This window comes from Corythoichthys intestinalis, chromosome 16 (assembly GCF_030265065.1).
Source record: "Corythoichthys intestinalis isolate RoL2023-P3 chromosome 16, ASM3026506v1, whole genome shotgun sequence".
NCBI classification, from domain to species: domain Eukaryota; kingdom Metazoa; phylum Chordata; class Actinopteri; order Syngnathiformes; family Syngnathidae; genus Corythoichthys; species Corythoichthys intestinalis.
In genome coordinates, this window is record NC_080410.1 from 10834290 (window position 1) to 10845707 (window position 11418).

Here is an 11418-nt window from a genome sequence, read left to right on the forward strand (position 1 = left end):
TTCCTATACGTGTATATGATTTTAAAATTAAGAATTTTCCGGTAAAATGTTGTCCACAAAAGTTGTAAAGCAATAAAACAAACAACAAAAATGAATGAAATGAACAAAAAAATATATATATATATTGGGTCAAAATTATTTTTCGAACAGATGATGTGACTATTGTAATGATATGAGCAAATCATATCTGCATGTTCGACTAGTAACGTCTGCTCGTCACAGCTCCTGCCCCAAAAGTCAAACTCCGCCTATGTGCGTTACACGTAACTTTTGTTTTCTTATTTCTCATTGTGAATTGAGTAGTTTCATTTTCATCCCTCCGGCGCAATGGTTAAGCCCTGTGCAACTATACCGTAACTGAGCACTAGAGGCAGCAACACGAGTACAAGCAAGATTAGGCAGGTGAACAAGATATCGACCAATATAAACCACCACACTCTTGTACAGTAGGTGGCGGTATGCCCCTGATAGTTGCTTGCAATCTGCTGTTAAGCTAAATTTGGGAGTTTTTGAGCTCGTTAAGCTTCTGTTTACAGTGCAGTCAATTTTATTGCTTTTTTTCCCCTTTCTACAGTTTTAAATAAAATGGAGCAGTCAATACATTTTATGGTTCTTTCTTTGAATATTGACTTAGATCTCTGTATGTATGTATGTACAGTATGTATGTGTATATATATATATATATATATATATATATATATATATATATATATATATATATATATATATATATATATATATATATATATATATATATATATATATATATATATATAGTGCCTTGCAAAAGTATTCGGCCCCCTTGAATCTTGCAACCTTTCGCCACATTTCAGGCTTCAAACATAAAGATATGAAATATAATTTTTTGGACAAGAATCAACAACAAGTGGGACACAATCGTGAAGTGGAACAACATTTATTGGATAATTTCAACTTTTTTAACAAATAAAAAACTGAAAAGTGGGGCGTGCAATATTATTCAGCCCCTTTACTTTCAGTGCAGCAAACTCACTCCAGAAGTTCAGTGAGGATCTCTGAATGATCCGATGTTGTCCTAAATGACCGATGATGATAAATACAATCCACCTGTGTGTAATCAAGTCTCCGTATAAATGCACCTGCTCTGTGATAGTCTCAGGGTTCTGTTTAAAGTGCAGAGAGCATTTTGAAAACCAAGGAACACACCAGGCAGGTCCGAGATACTGTTGTGGAGAAGTTTAAAGCCGGATTTGGATACAAAAAGATTTCCCAAGCTTTAAACATCTCAAGGAGCACTGTGCAAGCCATCATATTGAAATGGACCACTGCAAATCTACCAAGACCCGGCCGTCCTTCCAAACTTTCTTCTCAAACAAGGAGAAAACTGATCAGAGATGCAGCCAAGAGGCCCATGATCACTCTGGATGAACTGCAGAGATCTACAGCTGAGGTGGGAGAGTCTGTCCATAGGACAACAATCAGTCGTACACTGCACAAATCTGGCCTTTATGGAAGAGTGGCAAGAAGAAAGCCATTTCTCAAAGATATCCATAAAAAGTCTTGTTTAAAGTTTGCCACAAGCCACCTGGGAGACACACCAAACATGTGGAAGAAGGTGCTCTGGTCAGATGAAACCAAAATTGAACTTTTTGGCCACAATGCAAAACGATATGTTTGGCGTAAAAGCAACACAGCTCATCACCCTGAACACACCATCCCCACTGTCAAACATGGTGGTGGCAGCATCATGGTTTGGGCCTGCTTTTCTTCAGCAGGGACAGGGAAGATGGTTAAAATTGACGGGAAGATGGATGCAGCCAAATACAGGAACATTCTGGAAGAAAACCTGTTGGTATCTGCACAAGACCTGAGACTGGGACGGAGATTTATCTTCCAACAGGACAATGATCCAAAACATAAAGCCAAATCTACAATGGAATGGTTAAAAAATAAACGTATCCAGGTGTTAGAATGGCCAAGTCAAAGTCCAGACCTGAATCCAATCGAGAATCTGTGGAAAGAGCTGAAGACTGCTGTTCACAAACACTCTCCATCCAACCTCACTGAGCTCGAGCTGTTTTGCAAGGAAGAATGGGCAAGAATGTCAGTCTCTCGATGTGCAAAACTGATAGAAACATACCCCAAGCGACTTGCAGCTGTAATTGGAGCAAAAGGTGGCGCTACAAAGTATTAACGCAAGGGGGCCGAATAATATTGCACGCCCCACTTTTCAGTTTTTTATTTGTTAAAAAAGTTTAAATTATCCAATAAATTTTCTTCCACTTCACGATTGTGTCCCACTTGTTGTTGATTCTTGACAAAAAATTAAAATTTGATATCTTTATGTTTGAAGCCTGAAATGTGGCGAAAGGTTGCAAGGTTCAAGGGGGCCGAATACTTTTGCAAGGCACTGTATATATATATATATATATATATATATATATATATATATATATATATATATATATATATATATATATATATATACATATATGTACATATATATACATATATACATATATACATATATACATATATATATATATATATATATATATATATATATATATATATATATATATATATATATATATATATATATATATATATATATATATATATATTAGGGCTGTCAAAATTATCGCGTTAACGCGCGGTAATTAATTTTTTAAATTAATCACGTTAAAATATTTGACGCAATTAACGCACATGTCCCACTCAGACAGTATTCTGCTTTTTGGTAAGTTTTACAGCAATGCTTTTTGTGCTGTCTAACAGCGAACTCTTATGGTCGCTTTGCGACATGGTTTATTTTTTACTTGCCAGTTCAATATGGCTGCACGACGTCTCGGGCTGACGCCTACATTGTAATGTTGTGCTTATATGATCCTTGGACAAGATTTGTCCGTAAGTATGGTTGTTGTAAAGAATGTACATATTATGTTAGTAAGCGAAATGTTCTATTTTTTGTATGAGACGCTTTTTGTTTATGTTTAGTGAACCTGTATAGCGTGCTAAGCTAACGTTGTTGCTAATGCAATGCTTGTGTACTTTTTTTTTGTAGTTTCACTACGGTCTAAAGAGGACAGTGTTTTGAGGCCATTTTATTAATAAATCAGATGAAAAAGGAAGAAGTCTGATTGTTAAGGCGTCGTTCACTAGCTGTCGAGCTTTGGAAAAAGTAGACACTTCGGAGTGAGGACAGCATAGACAGATTTAAATGACAGTAGAGTGAAATGCCCACTACAGTCCTTATGTACCGTATGTTGAATGTACAGTGCAATGGGTTTTCCCATTGGCAGTGTATCAAATACTTGTTCTCCCCACTGTATATATCCATCTTGTGTCTTATCTTTCCATTCCAACAATTTATTTTACAGAATATATATATAATTTACAGAAAAATATGGCATATTTTATAGATGGTTTGAATTTTTTAATTGCGATTAATTACGATTAATTAATTTTTAAGCTGTAATTAACTCGATTAAAAATTTTAATTGTTTGACAGCCCTAATATATAAATAAATATATATATATATATATATATAGAGAGAGAGAGAGAGAGAGAGAGAGAGCGAGAGAGAGAGAGAGAGAGAGAGAGAGAGAGAGAGAGAGAGAGAGAGAGAGAGAGAGAGAGAGAGAGAGAGGCCTGTAATTGTCAACATGAGTAAACTTCAACCATGAGAGACAGAATGTGGAAAAAAAAAAAAAATTTAACAAAAAAAATAATTCCAAATTAGAGTGGAAAATAAGTATTTGGTCACCTACAGACAAGCAAGATTTCTGGCTGTCAAAGAGGTCTAACTTCTTCTAACGAGGTCTAATGAGGCTCCACTCGTTACATGTATTAATGGCACCTGTTTTAACTCATTATCGGTATAAAAGACACCTGTCCACAATATCAGTCAGTCAAACTTCAAACTCCACTATGGCCAAGACCAAAGAACTGTCGAAGGGCACCAGAGACAAAATTGTAGACCTGCACCAGGCTGGGAAGACTGAATCTGCAATGGGTAAAACCCTTGGTGTAAATATATCAACTGTGGGAGAAATTATTAAAAAATGGAAGACATACAAGACCACTGATAATCTCCCTCGATCAGGGGCTCCATGCAAGATCTCACCCTGTGGCGTCAAAATGATAACAAGAACGGTGAGCAAAAATCCCAGAACCACACGGAGGGACCTAGTGAATGATCTACAGAGAGCTGGGACCACAGTAACAAAGGCTACTATCAGTAACACAATGCGCCGCTAGGAACTCAAATCCTGCACTGCCAGACGTGTCCCCCTGTTGAAGAAAGTACACGTCCAGGCCCGTCTGCAGTTCTCCAGAGAGCATTTGGATGATCCAGAAGAGGACTGGGAGAATAGGTTATGGTCAGATGAAACTAAAATAGAACTTTTTGGTAGAAACACAGGTTCTCGTGTTTGGGGGAGAAAGAATACTGAATTGCATCCGAAGAACACCATGCCCACTGTGAAGCATGGGGGTGGAAACATCATGCTTTGGGGCTGTTTTTCTGCAAAGGGACCAGGACGACTGATCTGTGTAAAGGAAAGAATGAATGGGGCCATGTATCGAGAGATTTTGAGTGAAAATCTCCTTCCATCAGCAAGGGCAGTGAAGATGAGACATGGCTGGGTCTTTCAGCATGACAGTGATTCCAAACACACAGCCAGGGCAACAAAGGAGAACCATTGCAAGGTCCTGGAGTGGCCTAGCCAGGCTCCAGATCTCAGCCCCATAGAAAATCTGTGGAGGGAGTTGAAAGTCCGTGTTGCCCAACGACATCCCCAAAACATCACTGCTCTAGAGGAGATCTGTATGGAGGAATGGGCCAAAATACCAGCAACAGTGTGTGAAAAGCTTGTGAAGAGTTACAGAAAATGCTTGGCCTCCGTTATTGCCAACAAAGGGTACATAACAAAGTATTGAGATGAACTTTTGGTATCAACCAAATACTTATTTAGCACCATGATTTGCAAATAATTCTTTAAAAATCAAACAATGTGATTTTCTGTTTTTTTTTTTTTTTCCCCCCACATTCTGTCTCTCATGGTTGAGGTTTACCCAATTTGACAGTTACAGGCCTGGGAGAACTTGCAGAATTACCACGATGATTTGGAAATAAATTCTTTAAAAATCAAACAATGTGATTTTCTGTTTTTTCCCCACATTCTGTCTCTCATGATTGAGGTTTACCCATGTTGACAGTTACAGGCCTGGGAGAACTTGCACAATTAGTGGTTGACTAAATACTTATTTTCCCCACTGTGTATAAATAAATAAATAAATAAATAAATATATATGTATATATGTATATGTGTGTGTACACTCATCGGCCACTTTAATAGGTACAGCTGTCCAACTGCTCGTTAACACTTAATTTCTCATCAGCCAATCACATGGCAGCAACTCAGTGCATTTAGGCATGTAGACATGGTTTAAGACAATCTCCTGCAGTTCAAACCGAGCATCAGTATGGGGAAGAAAGGCAATTTGAGTGACTTTGAACGTGGCATGGTTGTTGGTGCCAGAAGGGCTGTTCTGAGTATTTCAGAAACTGCTGATCTACTGGAATTTTCACGCACAACCATCTCTAGGGTTTACAGAGAATGGTCCAAAAAAGAAAAAAATATCCAGTGAGGGGCAGTTCTGTGGGCGGAAATGCCTTGTTGATGCCAGAGGTCAGAGGAGAATGGCCAGACTGGTTCGAGCTGATAGAAAGGCAACAGTGACTCAAATAACCACCCGTCGTCACAACCAAGGTAGGCAGAAGAGCATCTCTGAACGCACAGTACGTCGAACTTTGAGGCAGATGGGCTACAGCAGCAGAAGACCACGCCGGGTGCCACTCCTTTCAGCTAAGAACAGGAAACTGAGGCTACAATTTGCACAAGCTCATCGAAATTGGACAGTAGAAGATTGGAAAAACGTTGCCTGGTCTGATGAGTTTGATTTCTGCTGCGACATTCGGATGGTAGGGTCAAAATTTGGCGTCAACAACATGAAAGTATGGATCCATCCTGCCTTGTATCAACGGTTCAGGCTGGTGGTGGTGGTGTAATGGTGTGGGGAATATTTTCTTGGCACTCTTTGGGCCCCTTGGTACCAACTGAGCATCGTTGGAACACCACATCCTACCCTAGTATTGTTGCTGACCATGTCCATCCCTTTATGACCACAATGTACCCAACTTCTGATGGTACTTTCAGCAGGATAATGCGCCATGTCATAAAGCTGGAATAATCTCAGACTGGTTTCTTGAACATGACAATGAGTTCACTGTACTCAAATGGCCTCCACAGTCACCAGATCTCAATCCAATAGAGCATCTTTGGGATGTGGTGGAACGGGAGATTCGCATCATGGATGTGCAGCCGACAAATCTGCACCAACTGTGTGATGCCATCATGTCAATATGGACCAAATTCTCTGAGGAATGCTTCCAGCACCTTGTTGAATCTATGCCACGAAGAATTGAGGCAATTCTGAAGGCAAAAGGGAGTCCAACCCGTTACTAGCATGGTGTACCTAATAAAGTGGCTGGTGAGTGTATATATATGTATATACAGTATATATACATTCAGTATATACGTATATTACATTATTGCATTGGGAGAAAATACTTTTACTTTTTGTTTGTAAATTTCAAGTACTTTTGTACGTTTATGAGGAATTTTTTCTTAGATGCTTATACTTTTACTGAAGTAATTTTTTTGCAGCTGTATCTGTATTTTTACTTAAGTAAAAAAAAAAAAAAGTAAGTACTTTCCACATCTACCAATGCCCAGAGTGTATTATGTTTTTAACCCTACAGTGCCTCATTTATGTGTGTGTGTTGGTGGGTGAGTGGTCTAAAATAGGGGAAATGTCACCTTTCAATAAGCTGTATGGCATCCGAAAGTTCGAAACAAATCTGAATCCGCTGTCTTGTAGAGAATCCAGTTTAGAAGCGCTTGTTGTCCGCAAATAATCGTGCCTGTAGCATTTTCTGCAATCAGTTTCCCACTTTGCTCAGTCAAAGAACAGGCTGTGAAAATGTCTGCTGTCAAAAGAAGAAGGGGGTATTCTTCTAAGACTCACAAACGGTCCCAAACCCCCATCTTGGTGAGTTTCTCAATCCTGAGACATGCTGGTATTCCTGAGTGAGTTACACATTTGATGCGTAGCGCCAAATCACTTCTGACGTCCCAAGGAAAACTCACCGGAGTGTGTTGTTTCCCAAAGGAGTTGTCTGCCTCCTCCTCCTCCACTTAACTTGCATCTTTCATCCTGCCGTTGACACCGTCACTGCACAAAGGGTGATCTTTTATTTTAGTAGTGGGCATCTTTTTTTTTCAGGTCTTCTACTTTCAACTCTCGGTCAATGAGCCAACAGGTAAACGCAGCTGTTCTTTAAAAGAAAACTCTGGGCACTCATCCAGCTGGAATCCTCAGATGATGAGAGTCCAGAAGCGCTTCTCCTCTTGCACGTGTGGTGTCTTTTCCTATCACGCATGCACACACACATACACTGTCACTAACAGCTTCAATTCCCCTGCTGCTCTTTCTTTGTTAGTAGCTTCCACTCAGCACACAGGGAGTCCAGTGGCTTTTTGCACCCAGTTCACTGTTGATTGACTCGCCCCCGCCACCCTCCCCTGAAACCTTTCCTATCACTGGATCCTATGATCTGTAACAGAGCCTGGACACCAGCTGAGTATTTTTCTATTTATCCTTGTCCTACTTGAGAAGAGAAGGGTGGGGGAAAAGAGGAGGGTTGGCGTTGTGATGTTGGATCGCAACGTCTTAGTGATGCTGAACGAGAGAAGCTGTTAAAAAATGATGCCGGATTTATTAAAGGAGAATACTACATAATGGATCATTCATTGCTATTTGCTGAGTTCTTACTCAAACAGAAGCAACTCCTTCCTACCCTTAATTTGAAATGTCCCACTTTGGTCCACTACAGCAAAATATTCCTGACCTGTTTCCAAGCCGGACTGCTGGATTTTTGTCAACGCTAACAAAATCTCAGCATGGGGTCAAGAAAGAACTGATCTCTTTGCACTCTAGGATGAAGGCTGGCACAAGTTTAGCTGGAATAAATCTCCCAAGGTTGTTGGCGACGAAGTGGAGATGCGACAAGCCCAAACAGCAGCAGCGTGCCACCATCGGCACATCAAAACATCCTGTTTTCAAAGGAAGCCCTCTTGGACTGTAGCAGATGCTCTTTTGTTGTTTTTGGGCCAGGTTCAGGTGCGAGTCTGTAGAATTTTTTGTTTTTCAAAAAATTGACCCCAAAGAATGTCAGTCAATTAATATGCAACAGATTCTGAAAATTTGTTGCACATTACCTTTCTGAATCATACAACAAATAGTTGTCAATTGTCTCCTTGTTCAGCTGCAGCTTCTTTGAAAACAGGCATAATTTGATATATATGTATAGGAATTTTATATATATATCATATGTATGTGTTTTCACTGTGGGATGCCCAAAACGGAAGTGGGAAGACAGAGGAAAGCCAGCAAGGAACAAAATGCTTTCTCTCTTTTTTTTTTATGTCATTCCATCCTTTCCCTTCTGCATATCTTCATCCATGTGTATTCCTTTAGTCCCGTGTTGTTGCCCGCTCATCGGTGCGTCTGTATCCCATCACTTGGTGATGCTTCCACTGCCGTTCTCTTCTGTTCTCTGACAGGACTGGATGACAATATCTCAAACACTCCTCCCTCTTCTACTCACTCCTCCCTCTTCTGCTTACCCCCTCTCTCGTTCTCCCTCTCTCACACACACAGAATTTTGTTAGCAAATGAGCGCAAGGTCTTTCTTGCTGACTCTCCTCCTCTGCCCCTGCTATGTATCACTACCATGCTTGTCTCAATATTGTCCCAAATACACAGCAGCTTTGCTTTTTTAACTGATTCACTGCCATTGACAGTGTTCCCTTAAATCTACACAGCAGGGATCTTCAAATACAAATCTTGAAGGTCCACAATTATTTTTTTCACACAAGCATGGGTCCATTTATTAATGTCGGTCAAGTACAAGACAGGTTGAAGGTCGTAAAAGTGGTTTTCTTTAGACCAAACAAAAATACAGTGCACATTCTGATTAAATAAAAATAAATTAACAAAAAATTTTCTTGACTTAAAATAAAAATACAAAAAAAAAAAAAGCAATGCAAGTACATTGTTTACACATGTACACTAGATAATTGACAAGATCTGTCATTAAGGTGCAAACAATCACTATTGACAGTACAGTTGGTAACTGCAAAACACTGCTGGACAAAAAAGAAAATGTGCAAGTAGTACAGTACATGTTCACATTTACAGAACATAAATGACAAGCTCCGTCATTAAGGTGCAAGCATAATATTTATTGACAGTAACTTAAACAGTAAAACACCGCTCAATGAGAGAAACAGTATTTGGGAGTCACAAAACTGTTTACTCACATCATCAGCCAGTACTTCAGTGCGTCTTGTGGTTGATGAATCTGAGAGTGAGATTTGTTTGATTTTTGTTGTCATTTCCTCCTTTTCTTTTCAAACATTGCTGCCATCACTTCAGTCATACACTGTTTTATTGATTCTCCATCAGAGAACGGCTTATAATGTTTGGCCAACACCCACGACACTTTGTTGACTCCTGATATGACTGATTCAACCTGTTAATTTCTTGCCTTCTCAATTCTGATTTAGAAGGACACTTCTCTTCAAAAGAGCTGTGCTCTTTAACATAATGGCGTTTCACATTTTCACTTTTTATCAGAGCAACTGTCTTGAAGCATATTAAGCACATAGGTTTGGTACTTGCAGTTGGTAAAATACACACATGTTTGCCAGTCCAATCCTCATGGAAAGGACGATTTTCGTTGTCCACTTTTCTTCTCTTGGTCAACTTTGAGCATGCCATTTTGTTAGATTCGGTTTGGTGGCAAACAGAAAACAAACAGATTGAAATGCTGGGTGCGACTCGTGTTTCGCACTGCTGCGGTCCGTCCACTCTAGCTAGCTAGCAGCATGCAGGCTCTCTCAGCCAATCAGCGCATCCATGCAGGCTCTCTCACCCAATCAGCGCATCGTTGTCTTAGAGGCGACAACAGAAGTGGGAACATGGAAGATATTTGACTAAAAATGAAACATAATTTAGCGATAGAATAGTAGCGCATAGCGATAGATCGGCGATTCATACAAATATATGTTTCAAAAAAGTTTTTTTTTTCTTTTTTGTAAAGTGTCGTTTGCTCTGGGTCCGCAGAGAGGTGTGCCGTGGTCTGGCCGTGGACCGCGGTCCGCTAATTGAGTACCCTGGCTATACAATGATCCCTCGCTACTTCATGCCCTCAGTCCATCGCAGATTTTTTTCAATTAATAAATAAATAAATACAGTATTTTATAGAGATGTCGCGATCTGATCACGTTCAGCCTCTCACCTCTCCCTCCTGCTGCTTATCTTGCTCATCCAGGAGCTGCTTGTTGAAGTTAATGATGAGTGACAGCTTTGAAGCATTGATATTGCCAGAAAAGCTTGGGAGCGCTTACCTTGAGAGACGCAGAATGTATGAGGCCGTTGAGCTTAGAGATGACCTGATCGATCAGTATCCCGATCGATCGGGTCCGATCACGTCATTTTCAAAGTATCGGAATCGGCAAAAAAAATATCGGCCATGCCTTTTTTTAATATATATACAGTGGGGAGAACAAGTATTTGATACACTGCCACTGGCAAAACCCATTGGCAGTGTATCACATACTTGTTCTCCCCACTGTATATATTTTTAATTAAATCGTTTTCTAATTGTATTTAACGTTACAGACATAATATGTTTCACTCTTCCAGAATCTTTAGTTTAGACTTAAAGTAGGTGTGACATATTTATGTCACACTGCTGTTGCCATAGTGTGCACTTCCTGTGGGCGTGATATAACAGTATTAAAAGGAATCTCTGTTATGTCTCTGATATATATGATGAGAAGCACACTGAATAAAGAAGTGTTGTTCCATTCAAGTCTCGGCCTTACATGTACTTAGATTAAGGAAGTACATAACAGTAGGGTTATCAAATTTATCCTAATAACGGCGGTAATTAATTTTAAAAAAAATGTATCACGTTAAAATATTTAACGCAATTAATGCATGCGCTGCACGACCCACTCACGCATTGTTGCGCTCAATCTGTAATGGCGTCGTTTTACCTATATAGAGAGATAAGAGGCAGCGTAAAATGAGTAGAGTGAATTTTGGCAGCCTTTGGAGCCTTTTTTTTTAATTGGCTAAAACCTTACAATTCCTCTCCCTATGATTAGAAATATCATGGGAAGCAATGTGGCGAAGCAAGGTAGCAATTGATCTTTATCTTAACACCTTATGTTATTTGCCAACGCAGAGAAGATACATTGGGGAGAACAAGTATTTGATACACTGCCAATAGGAAAAACCAT

At 39.6% G+C, this 11418-nt stretch overlaps 1 protein-coding gene across 1 annotated transcript in view; it reads right to left on the reverse strand.

Annotated features, from left to right (window-relative positions):
* The window catches only part of LOC130931619 (protein shisa-8), a 229565-nt gene extending 220906 nt beyond the window's left edge, over positions 1 to 8659 (reverse strand). Inside the window, exon 1 of the mRNA XM_057860534.1 lies at positions 6865 to 8659. The gene's annotated coding sequence lies outside the window, so the exon portion shown is untranslated. The remainder of the gene's footprint in view (positions 1 to 6864) is intronic.
* Between the last annotated feature and the right edge of the window lie 2759 nt (positions 8660 to 11418).